Source organism: Carlito syrichta, unplaced genomic scaffold, assembly GCF_000164805.1.
Source record: "Carlito syrichta isolate Samal-C Ts95f unplaced genomic scaffold, Tarsius_syrichta-2.0.1 Scaffold165948, whole genome shotgun sequence".
Taxonomy (NCBI): Eukaryota; Metazoa; Chordata; class Mammalia; order Primates; family Tarsiidae; genus Carlito; species Carlito syrichta.
In genome coordinates this window covers 128,719-151,920 of record NW_007110044.1, presented here as the reverse complement: position 1 = coordinate 151,920, position 23,202 = coordinate 128,719, and positions in this window count along the sequence as shown.

Genomic DNA, 23,202 nt, shown 5'->3' with positions numbered 1-23,202 from the left:
AAAAAAAAAAAAAAAAAAGAATATTGCCTCTAACACTATTATAATTGGAGACAAATACCTCACTAACAACCCTAGGTAGATCATTAAGGCAAAAAATCAATAAGGAGAACTGGAACCTCAACTTGATACTTGACCAAATGGACTTACTAGATACCTACAAAATGCTCTACTGGACAATCATGGAATATATACACAGTCTACTCATCACCACATGGAACATACTCCACGATCAACTACAGCCTCAGTCATCAAACAAGCACAAACAAATTTCATAAGACTAAAATATTACTATAAATCTTTTCTGACCACAATGCAATAAAAATAAATATTACCAATAGCAATATCCTCCCTTCAAACAACAAACATATGGACATGAAATAACACAGTAATGAATGACTCTTGGGTGAACATAGAAATCTAGAGAGAAATTAAAATATTTATGGAAAAAAATGAAAACAAAGACACATCTTACCAGAATCTCTGGGATGCCATGAAAGCAGTAATTAAGAGGGAACTTTATAGCTTTACATACATTTTTTTAAAAAGCAGAAACATCACAAATAAACAGTACATTACATCTAAAGGAACTGGAAAGGCAAGATCACCAAAACCCTAACTTCAGCAGAAGAATCCAGATCATCAAAATAAAATCCCAACTATAGGACATAGAAGACAGTAGTATCATAGAAAAAAATCAACAAAACAAAGAGCCAGTTATTTGAGAGGATAAACAAGACAGACAAACCCCTAGCCAGAAAAGAAAAAGTGAAAAAACCTGAATAAACACACTAGAAATGCAAAAGATTAAGTTACAACTGGCCCCAAAGAAATTAAAAAGATTATCAGAGATTATTATGCACACCTGTATGGAAATAAATGGGAAAATCTAAATTAAAAGGAGGTCTTTCTGACATTACCTGACCTCTCAAGGTTGAAACAAGAAGAGACTAAATTCCTAAATATACCAATAACAACCCAGGAAATTGACTTCCTCAAAAGAAAACTACCTACATAAAAAAGCCTTGGACCAGATGAATTCCCAGTGCAATTCTAAAAAATATACAAGGAGCAGCTGATACCAATTCCATCAAAAGTATTCTAGGTAATTGAGAACTGAGAAAGTTGGAAACCTTCCCAAATCATTTTATGAGGCTAACATCACACTAATATCCAACAAGGAAAGAAAACTACAGGCCAGTCTACTTGATGAACATAGATGCAAAAATTTCCAACAAGATTCTAGCAAATCAAATCCAGCAACACATCTCAAGAAGCATTCACCTAGACCAAGCAGGCTTCATTTCTGGGATGCAGGACTATTTTAATATCTGCAAGACAATAAATGTAGTTAAATATATCAACAGATGCAAAAACAAGGACCACATGTTTATATCATTTGATGTAGAAAACCCTTTCAAAAAATACTCCCTTGAGTATCAGGCACAGAAGGAACATTCCTCAAAATAATAAGAGATACCTACGATAAACCAATAGCAAACATATTGTTCAGTGGACAGAAGCTGGAAGCATTTCCCCTGAAAACAGGGACAAGACAAAGGTGTCCACTCTCATCCCTCTTCTGCATAGTATTGGAAGTCCTAGCTAAAGCAATCAGACAAGAGACGGAAATCAGTGTTATCCAAAGAAAAAGAGGAAGTTAAGCTATTCCTCTTTGCAGTTGATGTTATCCTATACCTTGAAAGCCCAAGAGAATCTGTCAAAAACTCCTTGCACTGATATATGACTTTGGCAGAGTCTCAGGATACAAAATCAACATGTAAAAGGCAATTGAATTTTTATACACCAACAACAAACAGGCAGAGAACTAAATAAAAAGCACAATCTCATTTTAAATAATCACAGACACAAAAATAGAAATACTTTGGGATCTTTCTTATCAGAGAAGTGAAAGATCTTTACAATGAAAACTACAAAACACTACTCAAAGAAATCAAAGACACACACAAATGGAAAAATATTCCATCCTCAGGGATTGGAAGTATGAACATTGTTAAGTTGTCCATTTTACCCAGGGAAATCTACAGATTCAATACAATACCCATCAAATTATCACCAAATTCTCAGATCTGAAAATGACAATACAGAAATTCATATGGAAACAAAAAGACCACAGATAGCAAAAGGAAAAAAAAAAAAATCCTCAGTAAAGGACAAAATGTGAGAAGTATCACACTTACAGATTGAAACTTTATTATAAGGCTACAATAAACAAAACAGCCTGGCATTGGTAACAAAACAAGCATATAGACCAATGGAAGAGGATAGAGATTCCAGCAAAAATACCTCAATTTCTCAACCAAGTCATCTTTGACAAACATACCACCAACAACCACAGGGGAGAGGATACCCCATTCAGTAAATGGTGCTGAGGTAACTGACTGACCACATGCAGAAGAATGAAACAGGAGCCCTACCTATCACTATACACAAAAGTCAACTCTAAATGGATGAAAGACCTAAATGTAAAACCTTGAACTATAAGAATTTTATAAAATGCAAGAGACATCCTTATTGACATTGGAATAGGCAACCAATTCTTGATCACAATCCCAAAAGTATATGCCATAATAGATAAGATAGACAAGTGGGACCTCATCAAACTGAAAAGCTTTTGTGAAGAAAAGAAATCAAGAGAGTAGGAAGACAGTGCACCAAATGGGAAAAAATATTTGCTAATTCTATATCTGATAAGGACGTAACTTCCAGGAAGGAGGTTAAATGAGCCAAAAGGAAAACAAAAAATCCAAACAGCCCTATTAAAAAGTGGGCAAGAGATATGAATAGACACTTCTCGAACAAAGACATATTAACAGCCAACAGATACATCAAAAAGTGCTCAACCTCACTGATCATCAGGTAAATGCAAATCTAAGCCACAGTGAGATACCATCTAACTGCAATAAGAATGGTCATCATTTATAAATAAATTAAAAAAAAAAACAGATGCTGGCAAGGATGTGGTGAAAAATGAATGCATCTACACTGTTGGTCGTAGTGTAAACTAGTACAACCTTTGGAAAACAGTATGCCAATTTTTAAAAAGTCTAGAAATTGACCTTTCATATGACTCAGAAACCCCCCTCTAGATATATACCCATAGGCACTCAAATCAGTCTGCAAAAAAGATTCATGCTCATGCATGTTTATTGCAGCATTATTTATAATAGCAAAAACATGGAACCAATTGTGCTGCCCATTGAAAATGGATTGGATAAAAAATGTGGTACATATACAGGACGGAATATTACACAGCCATAAAGGACAAAATTATGGACTTCACAGCAACTTGGATGTATTTAGTGTCTACTATACTCAGTGGCCTATCACAGAAACAAAGAACTGTACACCACATGTTCTCACTCATAAGTGGGTTCTGAACATTAATCACAAGAGGAGAGTCAGCTATAGCAGGACAGTGCCAGAGGAGGAGGGTAGACACATAATATCACTAAAGGTAACTGATTCTAAACCAGGGAGAGTAAGGACCAGTGGGAGGCATAAATTTCACCTGTAAATGGACCACTTATGTACCTAATCCTGACTTGTATTCCACATTTGAAAAATAAAATAAAGAAATCAAAAGCATTCAGGAAAAAAAAAATTGTGCTTGATGATCTCACCAGTATCCTAAATATGACTGAAAAAAACTTAGTAAGCTTGAAGAGATGTCTATAGAAACTTCCCAAACAGAAATACAAGAACAAAAGTGTACAAGAAAAAGTAAAAAAGAACAGAATATTCAAGTGCTATGGGGTACTTCCCAAAGGTGAAATGTGCATGTAATAATTTGAATACTAGAAGGAGTGAAAAGAGAAAGTAAAGAAATATGTGAAGTAATAATGACCAATAATTTTCCAATATTAACAAGTCACCAAACAAAAATAAAAAATTGCATTTACATTTTATCTTCGAAAACTGTGGGTCTGTGATAAAAATTTTGAGAGAAAATTAATGAAATAAGCACCTCACCTATAGAGCAAGTATAAGAACGGCAATGAATTTTTGCCCAAACCAGTACAAGCAGCAGTGAGTAGAAAGCAATAAAGTGCAGAAAAAAGAAAAAAACCTTAAAATTATATATCAGTGAAATTTTGAATATAACCACTTATTTGTTTTTAAAAATGCCATTATGAAAAGCAAAATACCTCAGCAATGAAGCTACAATAAAGGCAAACAAGCACATGAAAAATTTTAAAAAGCACATGAAGTAAGCATATTAAAAATTAAAAAAAGAAAGCCATTAGTCACTAGGAAAATGCAAATTAAAATTACAATGATATACATATTAGAAAGGCAAAATTTGACTGAAGTGTTATTACTGGAACTATCATAAACTTTTGGTGGAAATGTAAAATAATACAAACCCTTTGGGACAAGTTTGAAATTATTTTGTAGAAAACTATGTGTATACCTACCATATTCTCTGACAATTCCACTCTTACATATTTACCTAAATATCTGCAAGTATGTGTCTATACAAGGACTTACACACACATGTTCATAGCAGTTGCCTCCAAAACATAGAACTAACCCACATGTGCATCATGAGGTAAAAGGATTTTAAAACTGCCGTAAATCTGGACAGTGGAATACTATTCAGCTATAAAAAGTGAACTATTGATACACAGTATATAAAGTAGTATACATACATATACACAGTATATGTATACATATATACATATACACAGTATATAAAGTAATATCAAAATACTTATGCTGAGTAAAACAAATTAAATAAAACAATGCGTGAATTCTAGAAAATACAAACCAATCTATGATTGCTTAGGAATTAGGAGAGTTATGGTGGTATAAGAGGTAGAAATTATACAGAAGCTCAAGGAATCTTCTGGACATGATAGATATATTAATTATTACAGTAGGGATATGGTAAGTATTGTAAGGTTTTATGTGTGGGTATAAAAATTTGTCAAATTGTGCACTTCAAATATAAAAAATGTTTAACTTCTTTTTCTTTTGAGTGTGGCTCCAACTTTGTCTCCCAGGCTGAGCTACAGTAGCACAATCACCGTTCACCACAGCCTCAAGCATCTGGGCTCAGGTTGTCCTTCTACCTCAGGCTCCCAAAGAGCTAGGACTACAGCACACACCACCACACCTGGCTAGTTTTTTGTAAAGACGTCTTACTATGTCGACTAGGTTGATCTTGAACTCCTAGGTTCAAGCAATTTCCCATCTTGACCTCCCAAAGTGCTGGGGCTTCAGGTGTGAGCCACTGTGCACAGCCATAATGTTTATATTTTAATAGTAAGATTCATGGAATAGAGATTATGTGAATAAAATCACTTTTTCTGCAGACAATTTAAATTGAAGAGGCTGAAACTAAATCAAGCAATTTTCTTGAGTGTCAAATGCCATTCTCAAGAATGACCCTAGCCTTGGAGAGGTTACTTCCTTAAGATTCTTACTGTTGTCTCTTTGTTCCACAGGTGAATCTTCAAATGACAGAATATTCATCACCTTTAAACGTCTCCTGCAATTTGGTACTAGATGAAAATTAACCTAACATAATTAACATTTATGGGTTATTAATTAGCTCTGCAGAGAGCATGAGCTCATTTAGAAGGACTTGCTTTAACACAAACGGTAGTTTCAATGTGAAAACAAGAGTCTAGCTACAGATTCATTTGTTTAATGTGATTTTCTGGAACTGAATATCATCTCTTCTCTTGAAATGATTTCTTATCTATATTCAAGCAACTTGGAATTCAAAATGTCTTTGTGGGGCTAGGATGATGAGGATAGTGGTAAATGTTAACAGTGGCAACTTTCAAGCCAGACTTTCATGAAGTAAATAATGAAAGACTAATTATAATAACAGTGAATCTTTAAACATAAGTACAAATGCCTATTATAGTAAATTCAGGCATCCTTCAGAAATATTGCAGGTTTATATTCTAGACTACCACAATAAGCCAAATATCGCAATCAACTGAGTCATTTTTTCATATTCCAGTGCATATAAAAGGTTTGCTTACACCATGTTGTAATATATTAAATGTGCAGTAGCATTATATCTCAAAAATACATACCTTAATTTAAAATAATTTATGCTCAAAATGCCAATGATTATCTGAGTCAGCAGGACATAATCTTTTTGCTGGTGACAAATCTTTCCTCCATGCTGTGATACTGACTGATACGGGTGGTAGTTATTGAAGGTTGAGGAGTCTGTGGCATTTTTCAAAGTAAGACAACAGGCCTGGCACAGTGGCTCAAACCTGTAATCCTAGCACTTTGGGAAGATGAGGTAAGAGGATTGATTGCCTGAACCCATGGGTTTGAAACCTGCCTGGGCAACTTGGTGAGACCTCATCTCTACAATAAATCAAAAAATTAGCTGGACATGGTAGCACGTACCTATAGTCCTGGCTACTTGGAAGACTGAGGCGGAAGGATCACTGGAGCCCAGCAGGTTGATGCCGGGATGGCCTTGAGCATGCCACTGCACTCCAGCCTGGGTGACGAAGTGAGACTTCTATTTTAAAAAAACCCCAAACGGACAAACAAAATAAGACAACAATACAATTTGCTGCATTCATTGACTCTTTCATGAAGACTTATCTGTAGCATACATTGCCATTTAGTAGCATTTTATCCACAGTATAATTTCTTTTAAACTTGGGAGTCAATCCTCTCAAAGCCTGTTGCTATTTTATTGATTAAGCTTACATAATATTCTTATCCTTAGTTGTCATTTCAACAATATTCAGAGCATCTTCACTGTTAGTACATTTCATCTCAAGAATCCCTTTTTTTTTTTTGCTCATAAGAAGCAATTCCAACTCAAAATTTATTCAAGTTTTCTCATGAGACAGTAACAATTCAATCACATCTTCAATATTCACTTCTAATTCTAGTTCTCTTGTTATTTCTAACACATTTGCTGTTACTTTCCCCATTGCAAATCATCCATAAGAATTGGAATCAACTTCTTCCAAACTGCTGTTAATATTTGTGTTTTGATGTCCTCCCATGAATCATGAATGCTCTTAATGGGTTCTAGTATGGTAAAACTTTTTCAGAGTGTTTTAAATTTATATTGTATATAAATTTATATTTAGATCCATTAGAGGAATCATCACTTGTGGTAGCTATAGCCTTAAGAAATGTGTTTCTTAGATAATAAAACTTGAAAATCAGAATTATCTACTTGATCCATGGGTTTCAAAATGAATATTGTGCTAGCAGCCATGAAAACAACATTCATCTTCTGGTACATCTCTATCACAGCTCTCGACCAGGTCCATTGTCAATAAGCAGTAATATTTTGAAATAATTTTTTTCCTTAATAATAGTTCTTAACAGTGAGCTTAAAATACTCAATAAGCCATGCTGTAAAGACATGTGCTGCCATCCAGATTTTGTTGTTGCATTTACAGAGCATAGAATGAGTAGATTTAGCATAACTCTTAAGGGCTATGGGAGTTTTGAAATGTTACATGAGAATTGGCTTTGACTGAAAGTCACAGGCTGCATTCGCCTGACAAGAGAGTCAGCCTATCCTTCGAAGCTTTAAAGCCAGGTATTGACATATCCTCTCTAGGATGAAAATGCTAGATTGCAGCTTCTTTCAATATAAAGCTGTTTTGTTTGCACCAAAAATCTGTTTTTTAGTGTAGTTACCTTCATCAATTACCTTAGCTAGATCTTCTGGATAACTTGCTGCAGCTTTTAAATCAACATTTGCTGCCTCAACTCACACTTTCATATTAGGAAGACAAAATTTTTTCTTAAGCCTCATGAACCAACTTCTGCTGGGGTCAAACTTGTCTTCTGCAACTTCCTCAATTTTCCCAACCTTTATAGAATTGCTTAGAGTTAGGACCTTGTTTTGAATTAGGCTCTTGTTTAAGAAGATGCTGTGACTGGTTTGATCTTCTGTTCAGACCTGAACTTTTTCTATATCACCAAAAAGGTTTTTTCACTTTTTTATTATTTGTGTGTTCACTGAAGTAATATTTTTTTTTTATTTCCTTCAAGAACTTTTTCTCACATTCACAACTTGGCTGACTGTTTGGTACAAAATGCCTAGATTGAGCCTATCTTGGCTTTCAACATGCCTTCCTCACAAAGCTTAAGTATTTCTTTTTACTTAAAGTTGGAGACATGAGATTCTTCCTTTCCCATTAACACTTAGAGGTCATTGTAGGGTTATTCATTGACTTAATTTCAACATTGTTTCATCTCAAGGGATAGGAAGGCCTGAAGAGAGGTAGAGAGATGGGTGAATGGCCAGTTTATGGAGCAGTCAGAACACTCATATTCTTTAAATTAGCCATATTATATGGGCAGGATCATGGCTCCTAAAACAATGATAACAGTAATGTAAAAGGTCACTGATTACAGATCACCATAAAATATATAACAATAATGATAAAGTTTGAGATATTGTGAGAATTACCAAAATGTGACATGGGACTCAAAGTGAGCACATGTTGTGGGAAAAAAATGGCGCTGATAGACTTGCTTGATGGAGGGTTGCCAAAAAACTTTACTTTGCAAATATGCACTGTCTGAAAGGCACAGTAATGCACATCACAATAAGAAGAAGTATGCCACTATTGATATATGTGGTTTTAGAAATAAAAGATAATATTTTTTGTTTAATCAAATATTAAAGCTGCAACATAATTACTTCAGTGGATTGGCTTGTTAGAGTTCAGATTAGTCTGAGATGTTTCATCTTCTTCAGTAAAAGAACTTACCAATAACTCATTTTATTAATTAATTTACGTGACAAGAAGATTCAGAGGGGTCAAGGTGTGAGGATGGTGCTTCCTCTCTTACAGCCTACACACATCAGCAACATGACTTTGAGATAAGGGTATTCTAACTTGAACATGCAGGTATCAAAGATTTTGTGCACATTACTATATCAACAGCTGTATTTGTATTTCTACTGTTGAGTGATAAAAATAAAATATAAAAAAGAAAAAAGTAAGTGGAATAAAAATTGCCCACTGTTGAAAATGAGAATTATATTAGGATATTTGTCATGCGTTTTTCTAATGCATTAGTGCCCAGCATTAAACTATTAGGAAAAAAAAATAATGAAGATTTTATTAAACTCTATTAAATCTATTGCTGAATGTGTTGTATATTCTATAAAATGTTATAAGGCTCTATCTGAACATTGTGCTACGATCTATCTGTCTTCCTATGGTTAGCCAATGCCATAAATATTCATTCAAAAGATGTTTAAGGGCTAGCACAGATAAAGGAGCATTTGAATTGTCTTAATGATTCAATAAGTGAAAACTGTTATATCTCTACAAAAATGTATTGAATTATTTGATTAACAAGTAGTAAAAACTGAAACTATATGCACTCTCTATAATAAACATTTAAATTTTTTAGTAAAATGAGTTAAATTATTTGCCTCAAAATCTACTTGTGTTTGTTCATTTTTAGTAACGAAGAATCCATATATATGCTAAATGTCTGCCTTAAATTCTCATGTTTTATATTTATTTAGTGAAAAGAATTTAAAAACACTCTTTTTAAAAAGCATTTTTATCATTTATACATTTATTTTGAATCAAACTTTTTACATTTAAGGTAAATGCCAAAAAAGAGAAAAGTAGTATTTTCTTTTAAACTACAAGTCTAGTTACCTCATAATTAAGGGCTCACATGGCTAAAGTGTACTACAGGTAGATAGTTGAATATAACAGGCATTTACAGCTGAATAGCTTCAGAGAGAAAGGTGAAGATGTGACTCATTTGCAAAACAACTTAAAATAGATAACAAAGGATTTTATGCCAAATTTCATAGATTTAGTACACTTATGACTCTGCTGGTGTTGAAATTTAAATTCTGACAAAAAGATAATTTACCTCGAATCAAATTACTTATCAAACAATACCATTTGCATCTAATACTGTCCATTCTGGGAAATAAAGAATTTCTCTCTCTTATGCCAAGATAATTTCAGACGATTTGTAGCTAGAGTTTTGTGAAGAAAAAAATTATATGTAAAATTGTTGCCTTAATTTGATAAACTATGTCAAAATTTGTGCTTATATGTCACTAAGCAACAGGCACTAATTGTGAACATTTTCTGTCAGGTTGAAAATTTCTACGGTTGTACTCTATTTTTATACAGAAGAAGGATTCCTGATAAAATAATTTATTTCTCTTGAAAAATTTGAGAACCCTTACCTTGACTAAATAAATAAATGCCACTTATTTACCACAAATGATGCAGAGAGTGTGACTCAGTCATTGCACATTAGTATAGATGCTCCTCAACTTACAGTGGGGTTATGGCCCAATGAACTTATCTTAAGTTGGAAATATATGAAGTACCATGTGCATCTGTTACACTTAACCTGCAGAGCATCATAACTTAGCCTAGCCTACCTCAAATGTGCTCAGAACACTAACATTAAGTTACTTTTGGACAAAATCATCTAAACAAAGTCTATTTTATAGGAAAGTGTTGAAGAGCTCATGTAATTTATTGAATACTATGCTGAAAGTGAAAACCAGCATGGTTGTATTGGTACTCATAGTAGGATTTTTCTGAACGTGTATCACTTTGCACCATTGCAAAGCCTAAAGTAATTTGAATCATTGAAAGTCCCAGACTACCCACATTTTGTAAAGACAAGAAACAAAGTACTTGGAAATAGTCTTATATCTCCAAATTACATGGAGGAATGTTTGTTGGTTAAGATCATGTGACCTGAGTCAAAAGTCAAATTACTGACAATCAACAGATACACACACACACACACACACACACACACACACACACACACACACAGAGAGAGAGAGAGAGAGAGAGAGAGAGAGAGAGAGAGAGAATTTTTCATTTGCTTTGATTTAGAAATTATCAGAGAATTTTAATATTTGCGATGATTTATAGATAACCTGCCTTTTAATCATTTCCAAAAAAGCAGATGTCATTACTATCATCTAAGAAAAAAAAAACATTGTTTCTCTAATTTTGAAGAGAAAAGAATGGAAAAATTGTGTCATAAACATTGACTTTTAAAAATAATATAAACTAATACTCTGTCTTTGCAAACACCTGTGATTACTCAAATAATTTTCTTAAAATTAAGTATTAATGATTATATTGAAGATGCACCACCTGTTTTAGTAAAATGTTGATAAGACATATTTAATATTTTTAGCTCAATGGCAGAAAATGTGATCAAACACATTTATTACATATGATGATAATGGAAAAATATATATCTTTACTTTCTTTCTGTTCTAATTAGCTAGTAGGTAAATTCATTATGGAACAAACTTGGTCCGGAGTAGTTTATATCTTTAACTCCTCTTATCAGCAAAGAGAAGTGTTTTATAATATAGATCTGGGACAAAAAAAGCTGTTATAAGCCCACACTATCTCTTTTATAGTTTCTCATCAATTGAAACTGGTTCCATGTTTAAAGGGATATTCACTTTTCAAATTTTATATTTTTCTTGATTAAAGGGAAAGCTAATATAGTTTTCTATTTGAAATTGTTTAAAATAGAGATAGCATACAGTGTACTTATACAGCCACTTGCTAGCTGCCTGACTTTGGGAGAAATCCTTACTCTCTGTCTTATTTTCTATATTCTTAAATTGGGTGCAATAGTAGTATATTCTTCAACATAATGTCGTAAAGTTGGGTAAAATAATTCAACGAATAAAGTGCTTACCATAGTTTCCAAACTCTAGAAAGAAAAATAATGGCTATCATTGCTCTAATTCATTATAGCATACAATGCCCATTTTCATGAGAATTTTAAGGAGGATTTCTGCTAATCTCAGTATTATGTATAGAAATGTTCCCTCAAGAAATGTTTCCTCTTCAATATTAAAGCCTAAAAATCATGTTGATGATAAGATTGGCTGGTTGCTAGATAATTTGGTGTAACATTTGTGGTTCATTTATTAATGTGCTTGTATTTATTAGATGGTCCAACTTATGCTTCAGTAATGAATAGTCCTCAAATTTCACTAGTTTATTAAAAAAATATTTCCAACCCATGCAAATTTCACTCACAATTCTCTCTAGAGCAATGTTTCCTCATGTGTTGGCCTGTCATTACAAGCTGCTTTGATTTCATGACACCTCCATGTTTATAAGTCCCCAGTGATCTTTGTGGCAGAGTATAAGAGAATAAGGAGAATCTTATATCAGTATCTACATTTAAAAAAAAAAATCTGGAAGTGATATACATCTGTTGGATTCATATTATATTGATGAAGTCAGTTACTTAGCCATGCCTAGTCTTCAGGGAGACAGAGAGGGACAGTTCTCCTTTGTATTCAGTGGGTAAGATGAATATTGATAAAGAGCAAAGATGTCTAGAACAACAATAGATTTGCTGATAAAAATACTTTGCTCTACTTTATGTTGCCACTGTTTTTTCTTCTTTCACTCATAAATGTTATCCACGCCATCTTATGTTGTGCATCTTAAATCCTTCTAGAACAAGATTAGATAAAAGTGAGAAAGGCACATTTTCTTGTTTGTAGTAGTCTCAGCACCTGCAGGAGTGCCTGGACATGACAAATATGTATTAAATTATTTTATTAATTAGAAAAAATCTTATTGAGAAGACATATTTTAAAAAGTAAAAATAATGATTGGCATATGATTTAAAATATTTTGGTTTATATATTCCTATGTATAGACAAAAGGAATAAGTAGACCTGCAATCACATGGCCAAGCAATAACAACTTAAAGCACAGTCACTGATTTCAGAATCTAGTACTATCATTAATGCACAAATTAAATAAGTGAGGTGGAGTGGAGAGGAGAAATAGATGAAAGAAGCAGAAATAAAGACACCATAAAAGAGTACTGCCTTATTTCTAGGCAAGTGACAAGAAGTAATCCTTGGTATATTTTTCTATTTGAGAGACAGTGTTTTCCTTAGTACTATTATCATGATAAGAGACAAAAGGGCTTCCACTTCAATTATAATATATAAGAAGAATAAAAACAGATTTTTATATTGAAATGGAGAACTTGGGTGTAAAAATTATGCATATGCATGTCTGTGGCTCTTGAACTTGAAGAATGGAATGATCTATGTGAGTTTAAACACCAATAAACATTAAGCTCTGAGTACTTATGAAAACATACAACTACTCAAAAAATATTACAAAGAGTGTTAAGACTAGTGAAAGAAATAAATTTAAAAATTAACTACTAAAGAAACATTATCCCTTCTGTGGAAAACATAGTGAGGTATTCTCATTCATTGATCTAATGATAATTCAAATGTGTAATATTCTATTTAATTTAGCTGACTTTGTAAGTACTGCCTTCCATAAAAACAGGGAATGCATGAACCCAACTATTAAAGTGACCTATTGCTATAAGATGTATTCAGTGATCACTGACATGGAATTATCAGTTTTGAATGTATATTCTATACTAAAATCTTATTTTTCAATATTATGAAGCAAACACTGGATTCAATAATATTTTACCCTCTTCTCATCATACTAAAGATGTTACTTGTCATTTACTTAAAGGCAACTGACAGTGCTTTTACCTTTTATTTTTATGTCATAATTTAAATACAGTGAATTTTAGCTTTTTATTTTATAGTTTACTGAGTTTTGACAAATGCATATAAACACGTAAGCATAGCCTGAATCAAGAAACAGAATAGTCAGTTGTAATCAACCACTAATCCTATACTACTCCCTGGCAAACACTGATTTGTTTTCTGTTTCTATAGTGTTGCCTTTTCATGAACCTCCCATACATATAATTCTACTATAAATAATCTTTGATTCTGTCTTCATCACAGCAGAACACAGTCGAAATTTTCTCATTTTTCTGCAAGTATCAACAATTTTTGTTGTAGTAGCATGCCAATATATAGATATACCACAGCTTGCTTATTCATTCCTCAGCTGAATGATATTTGGGCCATTCCATCTTCTGGAAAATATGAACACAACTTCTGTCAACGTGTGTGCATAATTTGTGCGTGAAAAAAATATATATATTTTTAACTATAGTAAGTTCCTTGAAGTGTGATTGATAGGTTAGAGATTAAATGTATATTTAGCTCTGTAAGAAACTGCCAACCTTTGTTCAGAAACAGGTGTGTGTCACTTTGTATTTGCATCAGCAATGTGTAAGAGTTCCATTTGCTCAATATCCTCTTCAACACTTGGTAATGTCAGATTAATTAATTAATTTATGTATAGAATAATAATAATTGATACTTTAGCCATTTTAATAGGTTGCAGTAGAATCTGATTTTGGCTTTAATTTGCTTTTATTAATGAATAACAATATTGAACATCACTTCATATACTTATTTACCATCAACATATATATTTACTAGTGTGTCAAATAGTTCAAATTTTCTGACCATATTCTATTGGATTGTTTGTTTTCTTACTGAGTTTTGAGTGTTGCTTATATATTCTAGATACAAGTTCTTTATCATAGATGTGATTTGCAAATATTTTGTCCCTGTCTGTGACTTGTTTCATTCTCTTAAGAACAGAAATTTTAAATTATGATGAAGTCCAATTTATGTTTTTTCTCTTTGAATTCTAGGAACCAGTAAGTCCCTCAGTTTTCATGGTGGTACTGTGTGTGTGTTTTGGCACACCTGCAATGCTTTTTCAGGTAGTTTGCACTCTTTCCCAGCTTTCACTTCCTGCTTTCATAGAAACTTAAGGTCAACAAGAAGTGAGAGTTTAGGATCTTCTCTCTTCTTCTCTGGGTATGTGAATAGCCTTAGGCCTGTGTACCACTTTATGCCTATGTCTGGCTTTCTAGATTCTTCGGAATATATTGGAGCTTTGAAAAATACTTAATGTCTCATTTCCCAGGTTTTATTTTTACATTTTTGTCAGAATTTTGTTGTTTGTTTATTTTTGCTGTGTTATCACTGCCACAGCATTATCACTGCCACTGGCAACTACAATATAAAGTGATTGTTCCTGATTGATTTTGACAAATGTCATCAGAGGTAAAGTTGTTTTCCCTTATTGAGCATTGATTTAGGTCAAATAAAGACAAGTGATATGAGGGGGTTTTCTAGACAATTGCCAAACAGGTCAAATAATGATAATTTTTTGAAAATAATAATTTTGGAGAGCTCCAAACTGTTTTTGACACCTCCAGTGACTGTGAGGCTGTTGTTTTTTGTTTGTTTTGTTTTGTTTTACCATATTGAGGAGCTGTTGGTTTTTAAGGTTACTGCAAAGCTATAAAGAAAAGGATGGAAATAACATGAATTAAGTATTCTACCAAGATCCAGCATTTGTTTTAAATCAATGCTTCTTTGATATTATAAGCCTCTGATGTTTCTGTATTGTTGGAAAAGTTTTTTTTTTTTTTTTTCAATCTTCTCATTATTTCTATAGAGAAACAACATTTTGGAAGTTTGTACTCCACCATTCCTGCTGAAGTCCACACATGACTTCTTGTTTCTGTTCTCAGAAATCTACTTTTGTGGTTCAGCTTTTTCTAACTTTACAGACATGAAGCCAGTCACAAATTAATCCCTAGAGCAGTCTCTCTTGGCTTTATCATAAAGTTATGTGGTGCTTGTAACAGTGGATTTTTTTTTAAATGGTGAAATCTCACATTTAACATGAAGTCACTGAGAATCCATGCCATGGAGTGTCTAAAGAGATTAACTAAGGAGTTCTCTCTTAAATAGGTGGTCTATGCTTCAAAAATTTGGATTATGGCAAGTTGGATACTTCAAAACAATCTTACATCTTCACAGCAGCACACTGCACCTCTCCTTGCAATGTTAGGAAAAGAATGAGGGCTGGTGTTCTTGGTTGCAAAGGTCTGCACACATGTGAGGAAAAATATACATAATTATTTGGTGACAAGATTCCAATAAATACTAAGGAGAAAAATACTGTGTGATCTGGAAACTTTGTTGAAGGATATTTTTCTGGTTATCTATTGCTGCATGACAAACCCTTAAACAACTTTTTGAGATAAAACAAAATTTCATATAATCTTTCTTTTTGCTTGGGTTAACTGAGTTTAACTTGGTGGTTCTTGCTCAGGTCTCAAGTGTAATTACTGTCATGATTTTGTTGAAGCTAAAGTTATCTGAGGGCATAACTGGGCTGGACATCTATAATGGCTTAATCATATGGCTGCCAATGGATGCTGGCCATAGTTGTGGCCTCTGGTGACTTACTCATATGATTCAGTCTTTTCACAGCATGGGAACTTGGTTCCAAGAGGAAACTAAGAGACATCGACAGCAAAAAAGACCCACACAGAAGCTTAAGCCCTCATAAATCTCCCTCACTTTTTGTTGTTCAATCCAAGAACTCATACATCGTTCTGTATAATGTCACCCTTTAATGATTCTGTTTTAAGAAGAAATAAAATAATGCCACATTAAAAAAAAACTTTTTGATGGCCTACATTTCAATAAGAGTTAATAGCAGAGAGATCTCAGAGGTTCAGTTTGTGTAACTGTACAAGTAGAATAAAACTACAATATGAAAACAGAAAATGAAGATATATTTTATGTTTTTTTGGTCTGTTTTGATTTGAACAATTCATATGATATGATAAGAATTTATTTTTTAAAGACTAAAGGATGCTATAATTGTTCAAGTATTAAAATTGGTAAGCTAGTTACATTAGACAATGCAATATAATGATAACTGTCTCCCACACGCACGCACACACACACACACACACACACACACACACACACACACACACAAAGTGTTAGAAACTAATGAGTGTATAATCTAAAACCAACCAATCAGCACAAGACAAGATTTCAAAAGTATCACAGGAAGAGTATATAGAATGATCTGTCCAGCTCAAGACTACTTCCATGCTTTTAAGTTTGAATTCAACTCTCAATAGTAAACTTTCCAGCTCATTGTCAGCTTTATCCCCAAACTCTCAAAAAATGAAGGACGTTGTAGTGTTGATCGCTAACAGATCTGTTTTTCACCACTGACAGAGGATGATGCTAGAACTCCAAAATTGCTGTCTTTCAGGGGGCCATTCATCTTCCATAGCAGTGACTTTTTTGTTTCTTTATTGAGTCGGAGTCTCACTCTGTCACCCAGACCTGCTGGGCTCCGGCAATCCTTCTGGCTCAGCCTTCCGAGTAGCCGGAATTACAGGCGCATGCTACCACGCCCGGCTGATTTTTTTGATTTATTGTAGAGGTGAGGTCTCGCTGCCCAGGCGGGTCTCGAACCCGCGGGCTGAGGCAATCCGCTCACCTCAGCCTCCCAAAGGCGCGGGATTACAGGCTGAGCCACCGAGCCGGGCAGCAGTGACATTTGATTGGGTGACTACACTAGTTTCAGGAGCAGAGCAAGAAATTAGTATGTGAGACTTAATTTTTCATTTTTTGCTCTTCAAATATGCTCTTTGATCCAGAGTCTTTCATTTTTCTCTATAGCTTTCTGTCTGTAAAAAGAAACATAAAGGCCTCAGAATAATAGATCATAAAATAATTATAATAATATTTTAAAAGATGACATCATTTAGGAAAAATTTGAAGTACTCTTCCAGTGATAACAAGGCATACAACCTCTTAAAGATGGTTTCACAACAACCTTATAAAGATGGCACTGCTATTATTATATTGAAGGCAAAGATACAGAGAAGAAACCAGATAAAACATAAACAAATCACTTTTTTTTTTGTTTTTTGTTTTTTGAATAGGAGTCACCGCAGCCTCGACCTGCTGGGCTCCGGCGATCCTTCCGCCTCAGCATTCCAAGTAGCCAGAATTACAGGCATGAGCTACCACGCCCGGCTGATTTTTTGATTTTATTGTAGAGATGAGGTCTCGCTGCCCAGGCGGGTCTCGAACCCGCGGGCTCAGGCAATCCACTCACCTCAGCCTCCGAAAGGCGCGGGATTACAGGCTGAGCCGAGCCCGGCTTACAAATCACTTGTTAACGTTTTCACAGATAGAAAATTGGGAATGATGATTTGAACCCAGGCTGACTAACTCTAAAACCACTTCCATTGTTTTATTATATATAAATATATATAACATTTAGAGAAAGTCTTGCAATGCTGGACTTCATGGTATACTTAGATATAGTGCAGAGATGGACAGAAAGCAGTATAAGTGTCATATATAAAATTAATTATTTAAAAAATCAAATAATGTTTAAAAAGTCATATCTCAAAGTTCAGCCTGCCTCTGAACTTCCACCCCAGCACTTTGGAGCCAAGATAATCTTCTTGACACTAATACTGGAGCTATGTTGCCATAGCAATCACCCTTTCTATTAACTTTATATCCAGATTCAAATTTTCTTTTTGTAGTATACCTATTTTTATATATGTATCAGAGATCAATGTAATTAATGTATAGTATACCATAAGGTTAAAACAATGTGTTTTTGAGTCAAAAAATGTTAGATTTAAATTATAGTTTACAGTTTATTAACTGTAAGACCATAGGCAAGTTTCATAACCTCTAGAAACTTTATTCTCCACATTTATAAAACAAGAATAATAATAACTCATTCACTTATTTTGAAGATTTAATGATAACTATAATAGAAATACAATGATAGTACAAAACCAAAATCCTTATTTTAACTTGGCAAATTCAGAAATTTCTGAAAACTTAGGTTTTAAAAAGACATATTTGGTGTCACAATCAGACATGAAATGATGTGATGTGATGCTGTTTATGATGTATAAAATTAAGACAGGATGACCAAGTAAGACTTCTCTATGATAAGAATATATATACACATATATATATTTATACACACACACACACACACACACACACACACACACACACACACACACATATATTCTATAAATATTTATTTGCTTTCTACAGAATTGTAAAGGCATTTAGTTCCAAGACTCAGTCTTAAATTCAACCTTAGAGTCTGTGGATCTGTAATAATAATGTATCTTTTACTTTGTTGTTTTTATTCTTACTTCCTTTAATAGAAAAAGAAACTTAATCAAGTAGCAGCAGGCCAGTTTGGTGGATGTGAATTTAGGCCCACCATTCTAAGGAATTAGATGATAGAACTCTCACCTCATCCCCTCTGTGGTGCTTTTCACACAGTGATGCCAAAAGAGGGAAATGGGAAGGTAGTATAGATAAACACTTTTATGACTTACTAACATTGATTTGAAATGAAATAGCAGGAGGGAAAAGCAAATTTCAGAAACTCTTTCAGGATTCTGGCTTAGTTTGGCTCTTTTAAATAAATTATTCCTTGTACTTGCTCAGTTTTCGATATGGCACAAACATTTTGCTAATATTTCTCTAGACCTTCTTTCAGGTTGGACCTCATTGGGCCACACATGATACCAGACATAATTACTAGTTATTAAATTGGAAAGTTTAATTATTTTTCTTCATTGTGAAGCCTAAACAAAATATGAGGGTCTCATTGCCAAAACATGGGAGGATGTATGAACACTTTAACTCAGTGGTTTGTTCTGCTTATTTTGTTCATCCTCCAACTGTAGTGTGGTGCCCTTAATTTTTGTGGTCATCAAAATATAAACATTATTTAGGTCTTCCTTCCTAATCTTGCTACCGCTAGAATTCATATTCCCCTAAATTCTAGTTCTACTTATAGCTCCTTAGTCCTGGTACTATTTCTTTTTCTGAAATTCAAAATCAATGCATTTAACTCGGCAATTAATATTACTACGATTGTTGTTATTAATCAGATTTTTTAAAACCTACAGAAGACAAGACTTTTTTCTCCTTCAGGCAACATTGCTAAACACACTAAAAACAAGTAAATTAAAAATTAAATTTAAAATAAAATAAATTAGAATTTTATTTATTAAAACTAAAATTTAACCGGGCTCGGTGGCTCAGCCTGTAATCCCGTGCCTTTGGGAGGCGGAGGTGAGTGGATTGCCTGAGCCCGCAGGTTCGAGACCCGCCTGGGCAGCAAGACCTCATCTCTACAATAAATCAAAAAATGAGCCAGGCGTGGTAGCGCATGCCTGTAATTCCGGCTACTTGGAAGGCTGAGGCAGAAGGATCGCCGGAGCCCAGCAGGTCGAGGATGTGGTGGCCGGGAGCGGCCACTGCACTCCAGTCTGGGCAACAGAGTGAGACTCCAACTCAAAAACAAAAAAAACAACAAAAAACCCCTAAAATTTTACTATTAGAATGACTTAAATATTGGTCTAAATTAGATTTCTGGTTATAATAGTTTCTAAACAGACTTATCAGTAGTAAAAATGCATTTTAAAAAGTACAGAGGGAAAATTCAAAATATTAATTTACATTTGTATATTTACTCATTTTTTGAATTGGACAAATAATACTTTCATTTGTATTAGAGTGGAACATAGTAGTTCAACTCACAGAATAACATCAGTCTATAAGTCACAAAAATTAAATGCAGATGACTTCAATTGTTAGTTCTCAAAAGAATAGACCTATGTTTACCATAGAGGTAATATATATATTTTTTATAAGATTTAATCATGCAAATATTAACAATTATTGTCCTGTAAACTAAATATATCTTTTTAATAAAACTTTAGTTCAATTAAGTTAAATGTTTAAGACTGATCCACTGCATATGAATAGGCTTGAAAAACAAAAAAGAAACACAAAATCCTAGTAAAAGCATTGTGTTGCATTTGGAAATTCATAGGTATTATACAAATGCAATTAACTCAAAGTTTTCATATACTAGCTAAAGAACTTAAAGTAGGAGTCAGTCTGTATATACATAAATTCTGAAAATAATCTTTGTAGTTCTGTTGTTTATAGTCAAGAGAGCTTTATCTGGATAGACTTTAATGCATTTCCAAAATACTAATATAATTTAAATTTTTAATTGTGAACAGTATTTGTTCTATGGTAGATAATATACAATACTGATTTGGAAAGCAGAAATTAATAATACAGTATCTTTATTTATTTTGTTTTAACTTTATTTAGGTTTTGAAAACTGATGGGCAAAGTAATTTTTGTTGTTTCTGCATTTTTATTTTTATCACTCTATTTTTTCCTTTTCTACATACTTTATACATTATTTCTGATGAATAATTACTTATTCTTATGAAACAATGACCTTTAAACACTAATTTCAATATGCTTCCTTCAGAAAAACAAAATCACATACAGTTTTATCTCTCAATAATATTTATTTTAAGCCTTCCTGAAGGTTTTTACCTTGATCAAGTGAGAATTTTTCTGTGTTATTTAATTAGGTCTTGAACTCAAGCAATTCTCCCGCTTCAACCTTCCAAAGAGCTGAGATTAATTAATTAATTAAATTGTTTAGTTAATTATTTTTCTTATATTTGTGAACATCTTATTATTTACATTGAAGTGTAATTATATAATCATTGCCAAATTTTACACTAACTCCTACATGACAAAGTAGTACAATAAATTTTAATTCCAACTACTTGTACACATCTTTTCTGATGAAATAATACTCTGAGTTTTCAAGAATTCCAGCAGTTAAGGCAAATATGTATAGTAATAGGAAGGAAACCAGAAATTTTTTAATCATCAAGTTTGAAAAAAGAAAACAAACAGAGAGTAAAGCACAACCATGTTTTGCATTAAAAAACACAAGCACAATTTTACAAGAAAATAACTTAAAACAAACATTTAAATTTAATATTGATCAAGTAGAAAATATTTAATTTTATAGTAGAAAACATATTTTTATGGCAAATTCTAACCAAATTGGAATGTCAGAAATCCTCATGCACAGTAACTTACGTTTATTTAATTTTTAATCTTGTAGAACTGTCACCAAAATTACATAAAACTTATTTTTGTATGTTACTAAAAAAGATGCTATGAACAACTTTTATTAGTTATCGTTTTACCTGCCCCCAGGCATTTTTTCTAATTAATCAATCTCTAAGCATGCTTCCTTTTACTAAAATATAATAAAGGATATTTCTTTCAGCAAAACTTAAGTTTGCATAATGTTATAGTTACAGCTTAATTTGGTACAAATTCAAAACTATTAAGTAAAGCAATTTCATTTTTTTCTTTTTTTGTTTTTACAAATCACTGGTTAAATATAGCAAAAAAACCCACTACAATGTGAAAGCTTGTAAACAGTAAAAAAATCATTATTTTTTAACAACAGGGATCTATTGTAAGTTTTAAGATTCTTATATTTTACTTTTTTTATAAAGTGAAATTTCACAAGTATCAAAGTATTTATTATGGAGAGGTTTCTATTTTTTTAATGTGTTCTCTACTCACAACCTCATCAGAAGAATGACAAAGAGATTACATTATAACTGAGTAATCTGAAGTACTTTTACTTTCTCTTTTTTTCCCATCAGCCTACCAGCAACATGACAGTCAAGTGATTTTTGAAGCTATACAGTAAAATAAGGTATACAGTTTGTAGCCAGAACCAATCTAGTTAAAATGGAAAGTTTACAACCCATCTATGACTCGCAAAGTTTCTAAAACTTACCACGTAGAGCTATTTGTACCTTTTTGAAAACAATTTATAACACCACAAATATAGTATTAATTTGCTTTTTTTAGCCATTAATATGAAATTAACTTTTTCAAGGTACTTGAAGTGTTTCAAGCATTGTGGCATAAGAAATCACATACTACACTGGGCGCAGAGGCTTGCACTTATAATCCCGGCTCTTTGAAAGGTCAAAGTGGGGGAATTGCTTGAATTCCAGACCAGTCTGAGACTTCATCTGCAAAAGAAAAAAAATTAAACCATTACATGGGCATGGTGGTGTGTGCCTGTAGTCCTAGCTACTCCGGAGGCTGAGGTAGAAGGATCACCTTAGCCCAGGTTTTGAAGGCTGCAGTGAGCTATGATCCTCCTACTGCACCTCATCCTGGGTGACAGGAACCCAAAGTCAAAAAAAATCTCATATTATTTTACATACCTCTTACAACAACCCATAAAGTAGATCTTACCTACAACATTTAACAGATTAAAAAAACAACAGCAGAAACAAAAACTCTTAAGCTCTAAAAGTTCCTTTGTGACTTGCCAAAAATTATATAAACGGAAAGTGCCCGGTCACATTCATAGGACCATAACCAAATCTTGTAGATATTCTCAAGCAGATAAATGTTTTTGTTAGGACATATTGTTCTTGAATTGCCAGAGGTGATAAGTATTACAGAAAGAAACATCATGTATTATTTTTATTTTATATACAACTAACTTGAGTGACTTTCCTTCATGAACTTTA